Source organism: Pongo abelii, chromosome 1 (genome assembly GCF_028885655.2).
Source record: "Pongo abelii isolate AG06213 chromosome 1, NHGRI_mPonAbe1-v2.0_pri, whole genome shotgun sequence".
Taxonomy (NCBI): Eukaryota; Metazoa; Chordata; class Mammalia; order Primates; family Hominidae; genus Pongo; species Pongo abelii.
The window spans coordinates 139,643,351-139,664,716 of record NC_071985.2 but is presented as its reverse complement, the minus strand read 5'-3'; the positions used below and the strand labels follow the sequence as shown (position 1 = coordinate 139,664,716).

The window sequence follows — 21,366 nt, the reverse complement described above, 5'->3', positions numbered from 1 at the left end:
TCTCACCTATCCAGCTCTGTCCTACTTGGTTCATTCACCCTGTATCCACCTTGTCTTCAGGAACTCTGATTTTGAGGTGCTTCTCATGTCTCAGCTAAAGAAACTCAGGCCTAAAAAAACTGAAATCTCTGACTGTGCAGATTAGTTCTGGTTCTTACCTTATTTTTCAGGCCAGCCACATCAGCTCTCCTCATCCTTAAAGTATCATGATGAGAACTTCTGAAACCGGATACAGTTAAATATAAGGACAGAAAAATATCTGATGGTTTTGTCAATTAGATATTGGTAAACTCAGTGACATCAATTTTAGGGGTGTGTTAAAGGAAAAAGATTTTGCAGTAGGTTTAAGAAAGTTTTTAACAAGGTAGAAAAGACTGAGCATGCTTGCAGGTGGAGGAAAAAGAACCAAGAAGGAAGGAAAAGTTGGTAATAAAATAATGTGTGTGTTGAGAAGGTAGCATGAACCAGAAGGGATGAGAATTGATTATAAAATAAGGTCCCAGAGAAAGAGGGAAGGTGTTTTCAGTTTTCTATTGCTATATAACAAATTATCCCAAATTTACCCATTTTATTATACATCATGATTTGAGGGGCCAGAGATTTCGGCAGGGCTCAGCTGGGCAATTTCTCTGCCCCACGATATCCTATGTGGTTACTTGCCAGGTTTGCTGGTAGATGGGTTAGTCTCAAAATTCCAAGATTGCTTCATTCACATGTCTGATATCTTGGCAGAAGTGACTGGAAGGTTGGGCTCAGCTAAGAATGTCAATAAGAGCACCTACAGATGGTCTTTCCAGGGTACTCTTAGGGTGATTGGCCTTCTTACATGATGGTTCAGGCTTCCAGAGAGGATATTCCAAATATCCTGGGCAGAAACTATTAGTATAAGTCTTCTTATTACCTCATCTCTCGGATCCCAGAATGTCACTTCTGATTAATTCCATTGGTCAAGTCACTGATTGGCCTTACTGACTCAGCCCAGGTTCAAGGGAAAGGGAATTAGACCCCACCTCTTGGTAGGAGTGTCAAAGAATTTACAGTCATTTTTAATCTGCTATAGAATAGGTGAATTGGATAAGATCAGAGAATATAATAAAAGATTTGCCTTGGACATGAAGACAGAATACTGCTAAATGCTGGAGCATGCAGAACTCTGGTCCTCAGCTCCTCTCTTTCTATCCAAGTGTCAGGAATGCTATGCATTTACAAATTCGTAAACTTTCTTAAAACATTATGAGATATTGTGTGTGTGTATGTGTGTGTGTGTGTGTGTGTGTAGCTCATCAGCTATTGTTAGTGTTAGTGTATTTTACGTGTGGCCCAAGACAATTCTTCTTCTTCCAACATGGCCCAGGGAAGCCAAAAGATTGGATACCCCTTCTATATTGTCTCCCTAGGTGATCTCGTCTAGACCCATTGCTTCAAAGAACTTTATATACTGATACCTTTCAAGTGTCTATCTCTAGACCCAAGCTCTTGCCTGAGCTCCAGAACTTGTATATCCAACTATCTACTCAGCATATAACTTGGATGTCTAATAAGCATCTCAAATTTAACATGGCCAAAACCAAGCCATCGGATTTCTATCACACCCCAAGTCTGCTTCCCCTGAGCCTTTCCGGTCCTAGTAAATTACACAAGTATACACTCAGTTGCTCAGGACAGATACCTAGGAGCCCTATTTGTCTCTTCTCTTTTCCTCACACAGCACATTCAATCCATCAGTATCTACTTCCAATTCATCAATAGGTTCCATTAGCTCCAACTTCCAAAATATATTCTGAACCTAACCACTTCTTTCCATCTCTACTCTTCCAATCTAGGTCAATGCCATCATCACTTCTCACTGGTCTCTATGGCTGCACTCTTGATTCCTCATTGCCCTTCCTCTATCCACATAGCAGCCAGAGTCATATTTCTAAAGTGTAAACCAAAGAATATAATTTCCCTGCTTAAAATTATCTAAAGATTTCCCATTGCATCAGAATAATCAACAAACTTCTCGTCAGAGTCTATGAGGCTCTCCAAATCTTGCCCCATCTGTGTCTCTGACCTCATCTCTCTCCACTCTTCTCCTTGTTCATTGAGCTCTAACCACTCTGATACTCTGTCCCGTGAACACACCAAGTTTGTTCATGTTTCAGGCCATCCCACCTCTTGCTCATTCTGCTTGGAGAGCCCCCCTGGATCTCATGTGCTTCCTTCTTTTTATCACTTGGGTCAGCGGTCCCCAACCTTTTTGGCATGAGGGAACAGCTTCATGGAAGACAATTTTTCCATGGACTAGGGTTGTGGGGGATGGTTTTGGGATGATTCAAACACATTACATTTATTGTGCACTTTATGTATATTATTATTGCATTGTAATATATAATGAAATAATTATACAACCCACCATAATGTAGAATCAGTGGAAACCCTGAACGTGTTGCAACTAGAAAGTCCCATCTGGGAGTGATGGTAGACAGTGACAGATCATCAGGCATTAGATTCTCGTAAGGATCGTGCAACCTAGATCCCTTGAATGCACATTTCACAACAGGATTTGCCTTCCTATGAGAATCTAATGCCACTGCTGATCTGATAGGATGCAGAGCTCAGGCAGTAATGCGAGTGGTGGGGAATGGCTGTAAATACAGCTAAAACTTCGCGTTCACATGCTGCTCACCTTCCTGCTGTGCAGCCTGGTTCCTAACAGGCCACAGACTTGTATGGATCTGTGGCCTGGGGGTTGAGGACCCCTGATTTAGGTGATACAAAGTGACTCAGATGTCACTTTCTCAGCCCTTTCCTGACTATCACAGCTAATGTAGTATCCCATCTCCCTGAGTCACTTTTCTCACAATACCCTATTATAGCTTCACAATGTTGATCAGCACCTGAAGTTCTTATTCATTTTTTTCTGTATGTTTATTGGTTGTCATCCCTCATTAGAACGTCAACTCCTGGGGGGGGGCGCAATTGCTGTCTGTCTTATTTACAGCTCATTCTCCAGTACTTTGAACATCACAGACAACAAAATTGACACACAATAGATGTTTATTTAAATTGGCTATTTCTTTCTTCTGGAAGGAGGTTAAAGGAAGGTGGGAAAGGCAGGGCGTGGTGGCTCACGCCTGTAATCTCAGCACTTTGGGAGGCCAAGGCAGAAGGATCACTTCAGGTCAGGAGTTCGAGACCAGCCTGGCCAATATGGTGAAACTCCATCTCTACTAAAAATACAAAAATTAGCCAGGCGTGGTGGCACACACCTGTAATCCCAGCTACTCAGGAGGCTGAGGCAGGAGAATCGCTTGAACCCGGGAGGCGGAGGTTGCAGTGAGCTGAGATCGCACCACTGCACTCCAGCCTGGGCATTAGAGCGAGACTCCATCTAAAAAAAAAAAAGGGTGGGAAAAAGAAGGAAGACCCCCTTTTCTCTGTGATTTGGGACATAAAGTGGCTGATAACGAGAAACAGGTGGGACAGGGTTTTCAGAAGGGTAATGAATTATTCTAGACTCTTCCTTCAAAAGTTGTATTTGCAAAAAACCAGTAGTTGAGAGTTTTGTTGTTTCAATTCTAATTATCATTTCTTAAAAAGTAATTTTATAGAAGAAACAATTTGAATTTTTATCCCTTTAGGTAGCATTGGCTTTCAAAAACACCAATCTCACGTTTTTTACATTCTTGGCCTGGAATTGAATTATCTCAATCCACTGGTTTTGTTTTCTATCCTCTTTGTAAGATCTGCTATATCTGGTCCTGAAAACACAGGGTCAAGGCCCAGGAAAGAACAAATGTCAATGCTTTCTTTCCTCATGTCCCTTCACTATAGCCTTAGTGAGTCCTTTCACGCATCCATGTCCACACATCTCTGTTTCTCATCAATACAGCCTGTGTGTTTTGAAAGCATGCAATTTATGCCTTTATATCCATGCTTCTCTTTTTCCTATCAGCAAAATCTATGTGCTTTTTAAGAATTAAATAAGTATATTTTTCTTACATGTATTGGTCATTTTCTATATTTGAACAATAAGTTCTACTCAAGGTATATCTGTGCTGCAAAATTAATTTTCTTACTCAAATTTTGAATGGTGTTTCTTAAAATGACTTTTTTAACACTTTCTAATGAGGTGGTTTTTATTGGCTCACATATACCATTCCTCTAGAACGTTGCTGTGAACTAGATGTGAATTTATGAAGGTGATGAAAATAGCAATTAAGCTAAGAACTACTTCTGACAGGTAAGAGCATGGTTAATTATTTTTCTTAAAGAAATGCACAAATATATTAGGTTGGTGCAAAAGTAATGGCATTGAAAGTAATGGCAAAAACCGCAATTACTTTTGCATTAGCCAAATACATAGCCAAACAACTTTTGGAAGCCAGACCAACCTGCTGGACATGCTGAACCAGTTTTAGTGTATTCCAAAAGTGGAAAGCAACATGTATGATTCATTCCTGAGACATTTCAAAGAGCCAAATATGTTTATACATATTCATGTCAATATCTTCATGAAAGCTTTTGACTTGCCTTTTTACAAAAGCCTATATGCTGTTTACAAGTGTGGCTTAAGAACCAGAATGGACATGGGCATGCATCGGTAACTGGTCAGCAACCAGGTAAATTCCTGTAGCGTCTTTGCTACTAGCCTACAAATGGGCTTTTTAAGAATAAGCCTCTCACCAAGAACCCACCAAGAGCATTAAGAAATGAAAACATTGCTCAGACCTCTTTTAGCCTGCTCCCGATCTGGAATCTTGATTAGAGAACTTATTTTTAGAGTTTTCCGCATTTGTTCAACTACATGTGTGGGAGGAAAGAACACAGTATCACTCCGAATGTGTGTCTGTGACTGTTCTCTCGCAAACTGGGGGCTGGAAGTTTAGGGAAACTGTTTTCTCGGATCCAAGCAGAATCTGGATGTAAACCATTTCTAGACTAATATCGGTTTAATTAATTCTTGTGAATCTCCAAAGATTCTACAGCTTGTTTTGGGATACAGCAATTGTTACACCAACCCACCCAATGTAACCTTTATTTTCCGAGGCCACACTTGGGGATTTTGAGTACATGGATAACAAGTTCCCACCCTGTCCTTTCTTTATAAGGACAACCAATGTGTGAGGTTTCTCCCATTTTCATGGGTCCTGAGTGGCCTCCCAGCCCTGGGAGCTTTCTCAGCCTTCTGCCAAGGCTCCAGCCAGGACTCTGCACCAGTTTCTCCCCCTGCTCCTGCTGGGGCTCTACTCAAAGTTGATAGGGGTGGGGTAGGGAGAGGGATTCCTACCTCCTTCCTTTTGGTGCTTATAACAGCTCTCTTAGCTGAAAGCTGGCCCTTAGGCTAACTCAATTTAATCCTCCAAGAGGCAGTATTTTTCTTTAAGCTTTTCTTCAGTTCTTTGTTAAAGACTTAAGTTTTCTCAGAGACTAGGCCAGAGAAACATTAATCTGTATCATAGCAAATAATTCATCACATGCAGACAGCTGCTGTCCTAACACTAGCCACAAATCTTAGTTTTCTGCTACCTTAGATGAATTTCCTGCCTTCCCAGGCAGCCCCATTCACTTTCCCCCAAAATGACTGGAAAAAGTCTCTTCTTATTTGGTTTAGGAAATATAATCATGGTATTCTAGGGTAATAATCATCACTCCAAATTCTTGTATCATTTCTTCCAAGAAGCTTTGAGACCCTCATGCAAATAATACTCTCTTATTCTGATATCTCTGCCTTTCCAAAGTGAACTTGTAGATTATATATCTTTCTTTTCCCCTATTTGACTAAGGTGGGCCTTGTCCATACAGAATCTTCAACACTGTCCCAAGCTTTATAGAATTCCCAAGGAGCTATAGTATGCACCTATGCCCTGTTCTGCACAGCAACTTGTCACCAGCTTCTTCTTTCCACTAGTCTCAACTTATTCCAGTCCTTCCACCCCAACCAACTCCTACACTCAAGATCTTGACTACAGAGCTCTGGGATATTAAAAGCAACCACCACTAGCATACTGTGTGCAGAAAAAAAAAAAAAAAGTTTGGAACCCTTGGATTTAAATGATTTAGCAAAGATGGAAAAAAAATGTATGCTTTGGAGGCAAAATAAGTAAGATTTTCAAATCAATATTCAGAAATACTTTTTCATTGTCTATTAATTGCAAACAAAACAGGATTTTAGTTTGTCACCACCATAATCCAAGCCCCTATCATGTCTTGCCTAGACTCCTAAAATAATTTTCCTACTTTTATTCTTTCCACCTCCCAACACATTCTCCACACAATATAGTGTTCTTTTAGAACTATGTCATGTCACTTCCTTGTTTAAATCCTTTTGATGGCTGCCCATTTGACACAGCAAGAGTCAAACTCCTACCATAATAGTAATGATAGTACTTCATAATAATCATAGATAAGAACAGTAGTAGGTTACCCCTACTATTCCCTATCATTGGACTTTGTCACTTCCTTCACAACATTAATTTCATTGTATTTACTTACTTGTATGTTGTTTGTCTCCCCAGCTTGAATATGAGCTTTCCAAAAGCATCAGCCCTGTTTGTCTTATGTTGGATCCTTATCTCCCGGCATGGTGCCTGGTACGTATTAAGCAATCAGTAAATGTTTATTGAGAGAATAAAGTTTTAGGATTTAAAAGTAACTTAGAAACCATCGAATCCATCTAGTCCCTTTCCCCAATTCAGGGCTTAATTTTCAGCCCTCTGTAATTCAGAGGCTACTTGGATAGCAGTGTTTATGCTGGTGGAGAACAAAAAAGAACAATAGGGAGGAGCTGTTCCCTTCCCCTAATTGATTTTACCTTACTTGTTCCTACATCAGCTTTGCTTTTTACCACTTAGACAAACAGTCATATGAGTCATTTATTCATAGCCAAGCAGCTTAATCATGCATGTGGACACTCCTTTTTGTGTGTATGTGGAGGGTGGGGAGTTATAGTTGAGTAGTTTCCAAACTAATGTTCATCTAGCTATTTGTGGAATCTTAAAGATTTTGTCTATTAGAGGCATGAGCCACCGCACCCAGCCTATGCTCCCTCTAATAATTCTTTAATGTAGTATTTTCTAAATTATAAGCTTTGACTCATCATTGCGTATCATAAAGATAACTATGGTCTCGTGAACTTTCGTTTCAGTCATAAATGTGACTGTGTATGTTTGAACTGTCTTGATGTAGATGTAAAATATATTTCTTATTGTGGGAAATAAACAACAAAAGTCTGAAAGCCACTGCCTAAATGAGCATTAATATAATATCTTATCTTAGAAAGGAGACTATTTGGTAGTCCTAGGAGAGGATTTGGGTTGCCCTCAGAGTCCTCTTAGTCAGGGCTCTGAGGCTATTACAGATTAAGGTGGATGAGAATGGTAATTCTGCCTCTTTCTTTTTTTTTTTTTTTTTGAGATGGAGTTGCCCAGGCTGGAGTGCAGTGGCAGGATCTTGGCTCACTGCAACCTCCGCCTCCTAGGTTCAAGCAATTCTCCTGCCTCAGCCTCCCAAGTAGCTGGGATTACAGGCATGTGCCAGCATGCCTGGCTAATTTTTATATTTTTAGTAGAGGCAGGGTTTTGCCATGTTGGCCAGGCTGGTCTCAAACTCCTGACCTCAAGTGATTCATTCACCTTGGCCTCTCAAAGTGCTAGGGATTACAGGCATGAACCACCATGTCTGGCCTTTTCTAAGTGAAAGCACTATTTTATAGCCTGCAAACACTGTTAGAAAAATCTTCTGGAAGCACGGTATCAGTTATTTGAAATACATTACAAATACAACAAACACATTATTATTTTCATTAGTTCTCCATTACTTTTTTCCTTTGGCCCAACAGATTAGTACCAAAATGGCCTGGGGTCTAGTAAAAGCTGGGGAACAGGGCAAATGGGTGAAGAGAATTAGGCCCAAAAAGAACATGATGGGCTATCCTTTTTGTGCCAATTTCCTTCTTATCACTTCTTTTTTTTTTTTCCTTTTTTTTTTTTTTGAGACGGAGTTTCGCTCTTGTTGCCCAGGCTCGAGTGCAATGGTGCGATCTCAGCTCACCGCAACCTCCGCCTCCTGGGTTCAAGCGATTCTCCTGCCTCAGCCTCCTGAGTAGCTGGGATTACAGGCATGTGCCACCACGCCCGGCTAATTTTGTATTTTTAGTAGCGACGGGGTTTCTCTATGTTGGTCAGGCTGGTCTCAAACGCCCGGCCTCAGGTGATCCACCCGCCTCAGCCTCCCAAAGTGCTGGGATTTCAGGAACGAGCCACCACGCCCAGCCCATGGCTTCTCCTTTTACAGTGAAATAGGAAACAAGATCATCTGCTGAGAATGAGGATAAGGGAGGAGGTATTGAAGGCTTGAGAAAAGAAAAGGCAAGAGGTAGTGGAAGAGTGAATGGACTAAGGAAACATAGTCTGGCTATGGGCAGCATTAAGGGATATGTATTTAAAGCAGGTCGAGTGAACATGGTTACCTGTTCAGCTGTGAGATGCAGTAGTTAGAGAGTTGACTTTTACAAGTGATGAAAAGGAAATTCTATTTAGGGAAAGAGAAGACCATAAACAAAGTTTGAGTACTTGAAATTACATGATGTATAAATATATTTTTAAAAATCTTACAGACCGGGCGCGGGTGGATCACGAGGTCAGGAGATCGAGACCATCCTGGCTAACATGGTGAAACCCGGTCTCTACTAAAAATACAAAAAAAATTAGCCAGGCGTGGTGGCACACGCCTGTAGTCCCAGCTACTCAAGAGGCTGAGGCAGGAGAATCACTTGAACCCGGGAGGCGGAGGTTGCAGTGAGCTGAGATGGCACCACTGCACTCCAGCTTGGGCGACAGAGGGAGACTCCGTCTCAAAAGAAAAAAAAAAAAGAAATACAAACCTCAGCCAGATAGATATAGTCCCTGACCTTACAGAGCTTACTCTCTTAAATAAGCAATCACAATAAAATTTGGTAGGTTCTTAAAAAAGAAAAGATGAAATATAGATAGGATTGTTAGATAAAATATAGGATGCTCAGTTAAATTTGAATTTCAGATAAATAATGTATAATCTATTAATTACTATAAATATGTCCCATACAATCTGGAAACTCTACGAAAGTTCAGAGCAGGAGCTTCAAAGTTAGTCCAAGAAGATAATAAAAGGCTTCCTGGAGGAAGGAACATTTAAACTGAAACCTAAATTTTACCTGATGTGCCAAGTGCTTATCAATGGCATTTCTAACTAGAATTTAATTATTTCTGCAAAATGCTTTCTGCTCATTACTGGGGTGTGGACTTTGTCTCTCTCTCTCTCTCTCTTCTAAGTGTTCTTCCCATAATGTGAAGAGGAGAAAGATCTTTTAAATCTTTTTATATAAAAGAATAATTTACAAGTTACAGATGCTCCTCAACTTATGATAAGGCTAAGTCCCAATAAACCCATCATAACTTGAAAATGTCCTTAAGTCGAAAGTGTACTTAATACAACTAACCTACCAAACATCATAGCTTAGCCTAGACTACCTTAAACATGCTCGGAACACTTATATTGCCTATATTTGGGCAAAATCATCTAACACAAAGCCTGTTTTATAATAAAGTTTTGAATATCTCATGTAATTTAATTTTGTACTAAAAGTGAAAAACCAAACGATTGTGTGATTACTAGAAGTATGGCTTCTACTGATTGCATTTTGCTTTTGCAACATTGTAAATTCAAAAACTCCTCAATCAAACCATCTTAAATCGGGGACTGTCTGTAGAATCTAAGCTGAAAACTCCTTCTCCCCATTGGACAGAAAATAGTTGCCACATAACTTCCTGTGTAACATTATTAAGTATCCTTCCAGATTAGAGTAGCTCAAGGTTTTAAGATTGTATTACTTTATGCCATACTAATTTAGGCCACACAAGCTATTAATTGTTGGTGTAATTTTCCAAATGAACTATTTTTGTGTATTTTCCAAATAGAGTACTTTTGAGATTTAATAAAAAGAACTGGCCTTATTTTGATATACTGGAAATGCTATCCCAGCTTTGTCCCTGCTTGAGTCTTTTCCATCCTTCTCTGCCTTTCTTCCAGTGCAATCTATGGCTAATGTGCATTACAAGAAGGCCAGATGTTTCTGGGGAAAACTACAAACAAACAAACCCTTGCTACTTGTCAATAAGCGGTACTACAAATATCAGAATATACATCTATATTTTTTAGTGATAGATTATTTGAATCAGTCCATTTATTAGCATTTAAATTTGTTACCACCAGATCAGTTGAGCAAGATGTTAAGGGGGTGAAATAAATTCTTTTGGACAAACTTGGTCACTGTCACTTGTAGAGAAAGATAATTGCTTATTTTTGTAGCAACTATTGTCACAGACAAAAACAAAAAACAATACTTCTGTCAATTCCCTTTTAGTCTGAGTTTCAAGGTCAAGAGATGCATCAAGAAAGTATATCTGTGTAACTGCAGAAAATCACATCCTTGACTGCCCCAGCACAAGGCCCAGGCTGTTTCAGGCAGTTCCTCTCTAATGATACTGCTTTCCCAGCACATTTTAAAATTATTCTTGAGAACTACAACCAAGAAATGGTGGTCGGGGGGAGAACTAGGTCAGTCAGAGTCATATGGAGAAGTGTCTTCTAGACACTTTTTGGAGTATCTTGATGGCTCACAATGAACCCATTAACTAGTCCCCTCAGCTATGGCAGAGCTGTGTACAACGTCCCCCATCCTCCCTCTGGCCAGTGACTGGACTGGAAATAGGCTGCTGACTCAAGCTGAGCAAAGTCCCTTCCCAAGGAATCTGGAAGTGGGGATGGGAGCAGAGAGAGTGTGTCTTTCCATGTGGTTGGAACTGTAAAAAGTAAATATGAAAGCTGTGGCTGCCATCTGCCAGCTGCCATATGGCTTGAATAACTGAGAAAGCCAGATGCTGCAGAAAAAAATGAAGTGAGAAACAAAGTAAGCTCTTTCTCTGAGTTCCTGCTGATATTTCCATTTCAGTGTCAGCTCTTTTGACGCCTGGCTGCTTGCATTCCTGCCTTAGCTTTGTGAGATGCTTCTATTTTCTTATGTTTCCCCTTTTCTACCTAAAATAGTTCAAAGTTGGTTTCTACTCTTGATAAACAAACACCCTGATGAATCCTGAGGGCTAGGCATTGTCCCCACCAATCTCTCTGGTGAGGCAGTTGTTTATCAAGAGTCGCCCTGTGATGTGCACACTGCTTTCTCCTTAGCAATGTGTTCCACTCATCAGTCCTGCTAGGCAAAACAAATGAGAAAAGATGCAGGAAGCAGAGTGGGAAGAACTGGACACAACTGAGTTGAAAGCTAACCATATTACTTATTTGCTGTTTGACCTTAAACTAGTTCCTTAAGCTCGCTGAGCTTCTGCTTATTTATATATTCACATCTGCCTTGCAGGATTGATTAAATGAAATAATTTATGTCAAAATTCTAGAACAGGATAAGGCACATAGTAGGCACTCAACATCTGATGGCTGTAGATACAGCATGGAATGGTCACCTATAAACAAGCATTCAGAGATTATGGTTCTTGGAGCAGTAACTGTAATGATATTGTCACTTGGTATCCATGGACACATTTAAGGCTCTCTTCCACAGGAAGCAATGAGATAAATATTTAGACAGTTTTCAATTTTTCTGCTATTAACATAATTCTGCAGTGAACAACCTTGTAACTAAATCTTCAAGCACACTTTTTTTTTTTTTTTGAGCCAAGTCTCACTCTGTTGCCCAGGCTGGAGTGCAGTGGCGCAATCTCAGCTCACTGCAACCTCCACCTCCCAGGTTCTAGTGATTCTCCTGCCTCAGCCTCCTGAGTAGCTGGGACTACAACGGCCCACCACCACGCCTGGCTATTTTCTTTTGTATTTTTGTAGAGATGTGGTTTCACCATTTTGGCCAGGCTGGTCTTGAACTCCTGACCTCACATGATCCGCCCATCTCGGCCTCCCAAAGTGGTGGGATTACAGGCATGAGCCACCACACCCAGCCAGCCTCCTGAGTAGCTGGGACTATAGGCACACGCCATCACACCCCAGCTAATTTTTGTATTTTTCATAGTGACAGGGACTTGCTATGTTGCCCAGGCTGGTGTCAAACTCCTGGCCTCAAGAGATCCTCCAGCCTCAGCCTCCCAAAGTGCTGGGATTACAGGCATGAGCCACCATGCCCAGCTGTGATGTTTCTTTTTAAAAGGAAATTGCCAGCCCTTCAGGGCCTCTCTTTCTCCATTCCCACAGATTGGAACTCAAACCCAACTGAGACCATGTAAATGAGGACAACACCTTAGGGAATGGCAAAACAAAAAGACTGAAGTACCTTAGGACCCTGAATGATTGCATGGAACAGAACCCTGCTGGAGACTGAAGCACTGACCTCTGACCTCTTACCTCTGACATGAGATGTCTCTTTGCTGCAGAATCTCAGTCTTATCTTAATAGCACAGGGGGGTCAATACATATTTTATTAGTTACAGTAAGGCACTTTGGAGTACTAATTAGTTTTATACAATGAGCAGGTTAGGTATGACTTGACATCATCCGTAACAGCCAAAATGATGTATCCTCCACCTACATGTTCCAGTATTTCATTTGTTAGTATTATTCATACCCGCATAAAGAAAATTTTCCTTCCCTATAAAAGTGCAGTGGTTTCAGTGCTAAGCATTCCCTGCTTCCTCTCCACAACAGTTCCTTCAGTGTTAATGCACGGCATCTTAACTGACAGCAAGCTACTGAATTTCAGGTATATCACTGACCTAAGCAGATTTAAGTAAACAGTGGGTAGTTCTTTTGTTTATTTCCAAGTCTGAACTTGCAGTTGATTATCTGCAAATATTTTGTAGGATTATAGGTAGATTTCCAGAGAGTTAAATTAGTTGTATAATACATTATGGAGACTACAGCCTAATTTTTTTTGATAGCCTAATTTTTATAAAAGTAACTCCCTTAGTATTGCAGCAAGCTCAATGTTAACTGCTTCTCCCGTATGGTCACTTGTCGATGCTTATATTACACTGATGCGCTTTCATTATACATTAATGTTGGCTAACATGTGACAGCCTCTATGTAATCCAGATTACATAGGGATGACTCTAGAAATAAAGTGAATATTGAACATTCATGCAAGTGATTTCTAAATAGATGTTTAATATATTCCTTGCTTGTTATGTAAATTAAATTGCTCTGTGATTAACACCTTCTTTGTTCCCCTTCTCTCAAGGATCATAGAGTTCTGAGCTTTCTATTGTCCAACGTCTGAAAACAGTTGGTTTTATTTACTTTATTTAATTTTATGGCTATTTATTGGGGGAAGGTAAATTCACTATTCTGTTATGGCTGAAACAGAAGTCTCTCGGAAACTTCGAATCCTTTTTTTTTTTTTTACCCTAATGCTATATAAGAATTGTCTTATATTAAGTAAATATTCAGGAATAGAGACAGCCCTAAGAACTGGGTCATGTCACTAGCCCTCTTCAGTTGCAGTTCACGGATCCTCTACCTTGACAATAACCATGATTCTATCCATTTCTCCTCCCTTGTCTGCTGCTACCACCAACTCCTCAGTACCTCCTCTATATATGCATTGCAAGCTTTCTCCTTTCTCATAACTTTGGTATGCTGAAGATTTATACTGGTCTTTCTCTATGAATCCTTTCAGCTTCAACTTCAGCTCTGTACTGCACATGGGAACTCTTGAAGAGACAATCTGATCCTGTCCCTCTCAGGGGAGAAACTTTGGGGCCACAGCTTTTTTCTCAGCTATAGCAGGGAAAGCAGATAGGGAAAAGAGGTGAGTTGGTCACTATGTGCAGAATATGGCCAGTCAGAGAAGTTCTGCTAAAGGAGCAAGCAGGTGTGGCAGTTGCTGAGATTTACCTATAGCAGTTATTTACTTACATGTCTATGTCTCCTAATTTTAAGCTTTTTGAGGTCAGGTGCCATGTTTCAGGTATTCTTTAATGCTTAGTGCCCAGCACATTGCTTGGTACATAGTAGGTTCTCAATACATTTTACTAAATGAATGAATGAATTGATGAATGGCTATCTTGGCTCCCCAACTAGACTATTAGCCCCCTTGACTGGCCTCAGAGTAATATAGATCCTTAAAATGAACAAATTACAAGACTACTTTGGGGATTGTTTTAAGAAATCCTGTTTAAAAAATAATTGAAATGCTAGCCAAAGTGTTTTTTGATTTTGCTTTAATGATTTTAATTAGTATCCAACATCAATTCTTAATCTGTATACAACAGTTCTGGAGTGACCTGGATAACAATCTGTTTGCTCATACACCTTAAGTACTCCCCAAATAGAATGTATAAAAGTACTAATTTAGATTGGTTTTGTGTAATCTGTGAATAAATAATATTTTACAGCAGTTCTCTGGGTAATGAGAGTCACTCTGTACAGACAGTAGGTATGTACTTAAATATTTATACATTTCCCTCTGATCTAGTGAGTCATTGACCCTGAAGCTGGAATGAGGCTGGTTTGCACCATGGAAAACTTAATCGTTCCCATGGTAACATAGAGCCTCTTGCCTACCACTTCTTCCCACATCTTTGTTATATTTAAAGCAAGAAATTGTTATTTACTTCATATTAGATATGTTGATACGATTTTCAGGGCACAAATTCCTAACCTCAGCCATTCTTGTGTATAAAATATTACCACAGTAACAAAAAAAAACTGATTATAAGTAATAACTTATGAACTGAAAAATGATCTGTCAATTCTATAGCATTTTAGAGTTCAAAAAATGTTCCCTCAATTTTGCGACAATTATCAAGATGTTGGGATTAAAAATATATTTAACCAACTAGTGAACTAATGATTCTTACATATTTTGAAAAGACAACTACTAAGTTACTTTACATGTTTAAATTTAAAATATTTTTTGCTTATCAAAAAATAATTTCTGTTCATTACAGCAAAGTTAGAGAATAAAGACAGGCAAAAAGAACATTTAACAATCCAGTAATCTCCATTTCCCATGGTTATTATGTCTTTTCAGTATCTGTTCAGTGTGTGTGTATGTGGAGGTGATGTGGCGATGGTGTTGAAGAGAGAAAGAAAGAAGCTCATCTCCCAGTAAATTTTGTTCTGTATTCTGATTTTTTAAAACTTCATATATGCCGGGCATGGTGGCTCACGTCTGTAATCCCAGCACTTTGGGGGGCTGAGGCAGGCAGATCACGAGGTCAAGAGATCGAGACCATCCTGGCCAATACGGTGAAACCCTGTCTCTACTGAAAATACAAAAATTAGCTGGGTGTTGTGGTGCGTGACTGTAGCTCCAGCTACTTGGGAGGCTGAGGCAGGAGAATCGCTTGAACCTGGGAGGTGGAGGTTGCAGTGAGCTGAGATCGTGTCACTGCACTCCAGCCTGGCTACAGAGCAAGACTCTAAGAAAACAAAACAAAAAAAACCTTCATATATTATGAACATCTTTTCAAATATGTTAACTATAGTGTCATTTTTATTGGTTGAATAGTGTTGATGTTTGGTTGAAGGAATTTACCATACTTTAGTTAACCTGTCCGCTTTTTGTTGGTCATTTTCATTTTTCAATTTTTCACCAATATCAAACATATACCAAAAAAAGATAAAGAAAAAAGAAAGAGAGAGCAAAGAAGGGAAAGAGGGAGGGAGGAAAGAAGGGAGGGAGGGAGGAAGGACACTGCAATGAACATATTGTGGCACACATCATTAATTATTTCCTTAGCATATATTTCCTTAGCTTTATTTTGAAGTGGAATTGCTAGTTAAAAGGTATGTACTTTTCAGACATTTTGTCAAAGAGCTCTCCAGAAAAGATGTAGTACCTTCTCTAATACTGAGTATTATCTTTAAAAATAATCCTTACCAATTAGATAGGCAAAATGGTATTTTAATGTTGCTTTGATTTGCATCTTTTATTATTGATGGAAATGAAAAAAAAAATCTTTGCTGACCCTTTTCATTTCTTCTTTTCTGATTTACCAGTACAAGTCCTTTGCCCATTTTTCTGTTTGGCTATTTATCTTTTCCTTACCGATATGTAAGACTTCCTAATTGTTAGTCCTTTTTTTTTTCTCTTTCCATTTGGCACTTGCCCTTTTTCTTTTTCTTTTTTTCTTTTTTCTGAGACAGGGTCTCATTCTCACTCTGTTACCCAGGCTAGAGTGCAATAGTGCAATCATAGCTTACTGCAGCCTCAAACTCCTGGGCTCAAGCAATCATCCCACCTCAGCCTCCTGAGTGGCTAGGACTATAGGCACATGCCATTATGCCTGGCTTTTTTTTTTTTTTTTTTTTTTTTGGAGCGATGGGGGTCTTGTTATATTGCACAGGCTGGTCTGGAACTTCCCCGCCTCAAGTGATTCTCCCATTTCAGCCTCCCAAAGCTGGGATTACAGGTGTGATCCACCATGCCCAGCCTGCCCTTTAATTTTTTGGTGACTTCTAAAGCACAGTTTTTAGTTTTTTAATATTTAAAAAATAAATATTTTACTTAATGTTTCACGTAATATAATCCCCCCTCCCAAGACTATACAAGTTTTTCTTTATATTTTCTTCTAGTAAGGCTATGGTTTCATTTTTATATAAAATCTTTAAAATCATCCAAATGCATGAAAGTCACAATAAATCACTAGAAATTTATTTTAGAACATGGTGTATTTTTTCCCTCCAAACAATTGGCCAATGACCCCTTCATTTATTGTATACTTTATATTTTCCTCACTGATTATAAATGTAACATTTTAAAAAAAGAGATGGGGTCTTGCTATGTTACTCAAGCTGAAGTGCAGTGGCTATTCACAAGTGCAATCACAGTGCACTAAAACCTCAAACTCCTGAGCTCAAGTGATCCTCCCATTTCAGCCTCCTGAGTAGCTGAGACTACAGGCTTGTGCTACCATTCCCAACTTGAATGCCACTTTTATTATCTACTTGGGTCTGAATAACATTGAATTTTAATGTGAAAATACAAAGATGCCCCACGTATCTAACCATTTCCCTCTGTGTGTGTTGCCTGGGACCTCTTCAAAAGCTGTTTTTAATCAGCTATTGTGTGGAGGGAAAATAAGGTTTCATTTCAAACGCCAAAAAGGTACTGAATGAATCTCTCTTTAAAATTAAATCAGAAAGTGTTATAAATATTTTATAACAGTGTCATTGCTAATGCAGACTTGTATTGTGAGATATGATAATCTAAGCTTTTTTATTGCTATACATCTGGGCTATGATGGCTTATATTTTATGATCATATTTTGCTCATTAAGCCAATAAAATATTCCTAATTAACTATGGGTGATATATGCATTAATTATATATTTATTATAATTACTCAGGGGCTAAGTATTATTTGTGAATTTAAAATGATCAAGGCCGGGCGCAGTGGCTCACACCTGTAATCCCAGCATTTTGGGAGGCCAAGACGGGCAGATCACGAGGTCAGGAGTTCGAGACCAGCCTTACCAACATGGTGAAACCCATCTCTACTAAAAATACAAAAATTAGCCGGGCGTGGTGGTGCGCACCTGTAATCCCAGCTACTCAGGAGACTGAGGCAGGAGAATTGCCTGAACCCGGGAGGCACAGGTTGCAGTGAGCCGAGATTGCACCACTGCACTTCAGCCTGGGTGACAGAGCAAGACTCCATCTCAAAAAAAAAAAAAAAAAAGATCAAACACATTTTGTATACATGGGTACCTGTATGTGACCAGCTGGTAGATCTTAAAGCCAAATGTATTGGTTCATGTTTTTCCAATATAATCAATATAATTATACCAAAGAAATAGAAATCGATTTTGTTATCCTTTAAAGCTCCCAATACATAGAAAAGCATCTGTGTAGGTTTAAGTTGTGCTTAAGTTGTTCCTTTCTCCCAAATACATGAAAATCACAAAGATACGTATTTCTGTTCTAAATATAAACAGTAACCCTAATTTTAGTTTTAATAAAGATGACAGGTTTGATGGTGAATGCCGTCATGGTAAACTGGTATTTATTTGGGAACAGTGATTTTCTCAATCACTTTGCCTGTAATTTAACCACATGCCACTTGCCTTCATATGCTCCTGAAAATACTATAATTGGTCACTTAATCAATGTACCAGCTCATTGTAGTAAATGTTGGACTTAACCCATTTATGCCGGAGGTTGCAAATTTTTTTGTGTGAAAAATCAGACGATGACCTTGAGCATAGGCTATAAATAACTCCCACAAGCTTAGCGTTCCAATAATGGAACATTAGGAATAAATGGGTTTTAACCAAAACAACGACTTAGGTCAAGTTACATAACCAAGCTCATAAAGGTAAATCTGCAGAATTTTATATTAGGTCATTTCAAAGATATATGTAACTCACTTTTCTTCCCATATATACATTCGAATAAGACATTTCAGGCATATTTTGGTGCATTTGATAGACGTCAAAAATAATACTTGCTGTCAAAAAACAGCATTAAATCCTGTGTGAGCCTGACTGAGAAAAGAGCTACAATGTGATTACCAAGAAAATGGTCTGCGAATTGCTTGGGCAGAATCTCTAAAGCCTGTTCTTTTCCCAGCGCTCATTTACAGTGAAGAAAACAAACCAGGTGGCAGGGGAATTTAGCTTGAAAAGAGGCTTATTTTCCCCTCCCGAGAGACAAATTTGATTTTATCTCTTGGCTCATATTACAAAGTGTGACTGTTCTCCAAATTAGCTCTTGAGGATGATTTTTAAAAAACGTTTCTCACTTCCTTCCCCTTAATCATGCTTTCTACAGTGTATTGAGAATATCTACCTCTTCATCTCCTCAAGTCTCTCACAGATCATTTCTCATTTCGCCTTCTTCTAACTTCCTGTTCTGTCACAAAAATCTCTTGATCAATTCTCTCCACTTTTCTTGTAAAATCCCAACTTTATGTGCTAGGCTTAAAGCCACCACCATTTTTAGAAATCTGCTTATCACATGATAAGCATCATGCCTCCACAAAGGGTATCTCTATTTTTCTTTTTTTAATTTTTTTTTGGAGACGGAGTCTCACTCTGTCGCCCAGGCTGGAGTGCAGTGGCTCGATCTCGGCTCACTGCAAGCTCCGCCTCCCAGGTTCACGCCATTCTCCTGCCTCAGCCTCCCGAGTAGCTGGGACTATAGGCGTCCACCACCACACCCGGCTAATTTTTTGTATTTTTAGTAGAGACGGCGTTTCACCGTGTTAGTCAGGATGATCTCGATCTCCTGACCTCCTGATCCACCCACCTCGGCCTCCCAAAGTGCTGGGATTACAGGCGTGAGCCACGGCGACCGGCCCACAAAGGATATCTCTATTTCATAAATGAAAAAGACTGAGCTTAGAAAAATTCAGTAGCTTTTTCTTGCTCACAAGGCTAGTAAAAGTCGAAGAGGAATAGGAATATGTGACTTAATCCTAGGTATAGAAGGCCCAGGGCCTACACTTACTTTCAATACCAACAATGCAGGGGCAGTATAATGTAACTATGAAGAAGAGTTGTTCTGGAGCCAGACCGCATGAGCTTCAATCCTGGCTTTGTCACCTAAGAGCTAATCTAAATTTTTTGTGTTTCCGTTTCATCATCTGTAAAATATAAACCATTTACTGAACAACTATTCATTGGTTCTCAATCATTCCACCTCAGAGTTGTTCTCTGATCTGCTGTCTTGCTTTTGTTTAATTTGTCACATTTTACGCTGATGATCACCAAGGGCTTAGATGTCTAAAAATGAAGGCTTAAATCACTCTATTAGGCAAAGCCCCCCAATCAGTTGGAATATTAACTGTAAGCAGGGAAACTTGGATGGGTAGTCATACATACTAGCTACGGACTCATAAACTGTAGTGAGAATGAGTAGTCCACATATATTGCTGGAATGTCTGAACACTGAAAAATTACCTATTCCTCCTCCCCGCCTTTTTTTCCTAAAAGACAAGGTCTTGCTCTGATGCCCAGGCTGGAGCGCAATGGCATGATGATTGCTCACTGCAGCCTCGAACTCCTGGGCTCAATCAATCCTCCCACCTCAGTCTCCTGAGTAGCTACAACTACAAGTGCATGCCACCATGCCTGACTAAATTTTTTTTTTACTTTTTAGTAGAGACAGGGTCTTGAAATGCTGCCTAAGCTGGTCTTAAACTCCTGGCCTCAAGAGAGCCTCCTGCCTCTTTTTTTCCTTTTAAAATAAGAACTATCACTGTTTTCTTCTCCTTCCTTTTTTTTTTTTTTTTTTTTTTCTGTAGCAACTATTGCCACCCTGGCCCCAAAAGTTATTTATAGAGTACATTGGTAGTAATTATACTTACAATTTAGTCCATGGAGTGCAGGACCATGAGGAAATATAGCTAGATAAGATTGTGCCAGAATTAGAAGAACAGACATTTTACTTTCAGAGACCATGACTAAAAGAATATTAACACCAAGATGCTCCTTCCATCAGCTGGATGTACCTTTGGGCTTGGAAAGATGGCAAGTATAGGAGTTGTACTGGAACGGCTGGATCAAATAGGTTGAAGGCATTTTTGTCATTGTACATGTGGGGAAAGGCAACCAAGTAATAAGCTACAACAGATATCTCTTAAGGCAGCCACACAGCTCACAGTGACACCTCCCTCCCCAGCACAGCACAAGGGTGGAACAGTAGCAAAATATCTATACACATAACTTGCAGATGAATCATGCCTGAGTAACATGGAGGTGGAAATATGACCCAAATTGGGCAAACAGACTTGTTTTCCCAAGAAACTGGAATTTTGATGTGAGATACATAGAGGGTGAGTTGTTTACAGCCCACCAGGAGGACAGTTTATGGATTCCTACCAGTGAGTTTCCCAGAGTTTCCCTGGTTATTCAACAGTTCCCAAGATTCCATGAGATACCCCAGTATCCTTCCACTAAAGTGAACTTAACTAGCTGGAGTTGTTGTTTGCAACCAGAACCTTAACTACTACACTTCCCCAAATAGCTTTCTCTCATGTTATTCCTTTATGTGTTCCTTTCTCTCCACCAAAATAGCAAAACAGAAAAAAAAATTGGGCTTACCAAGAATGCTGTGATATTTTGACTCACTGAGCTTTGGCTGTTTCCCTGCATGAAATTCCCTTATTCGTCTTCCTGAAACCTTGTTCAAGGATACTTCAACTATGATACTTACCATTGTCAACCCTTACTTACTTGCTTTGATTTGGAAGGTCTTCCACTGTGCCCTGTCATATCAAAATCATGGCACTTACCATACTGCACTGTGTAGTCTTTGGTTTACTTGCCTGTCTCCCCCATTAGATGGCAAGCTCCTTGACAGCAGGGGCTACTTCCCATCTGACTTTATTTCTCCAGTTCTTTATTACAGTACCTAGTGCCCAGGAGACTCAGTAAGTAAATA

General features: G+C 39.6%; 1 long non-coding RNA gene across 1 annotated transcript in view; it reads right to left on the bottom strand.

The window, feature by feature from the left end:
* The window catches only part of LOC134760548 (uncharacterized), a 35,953-nt gene that overhangs the window by 8,170 nt on the left and 6,417 nt on the right, over positions 1-21,366 (bottom strand). The window contains exons 5-6 of the long non-coding RNA XR_010138218.1: positions 6,478-21,336; positions 159-219 (exon numbers count right to left, since the gene is read on the bottom strand). This is a non-coding gene — a long non-coding RNA (uncharacterized LOC134760548). The remainder of the gene's footprint in view (positions 1-158; positions 220-6,477; positions 21,337-21,366) is intronic.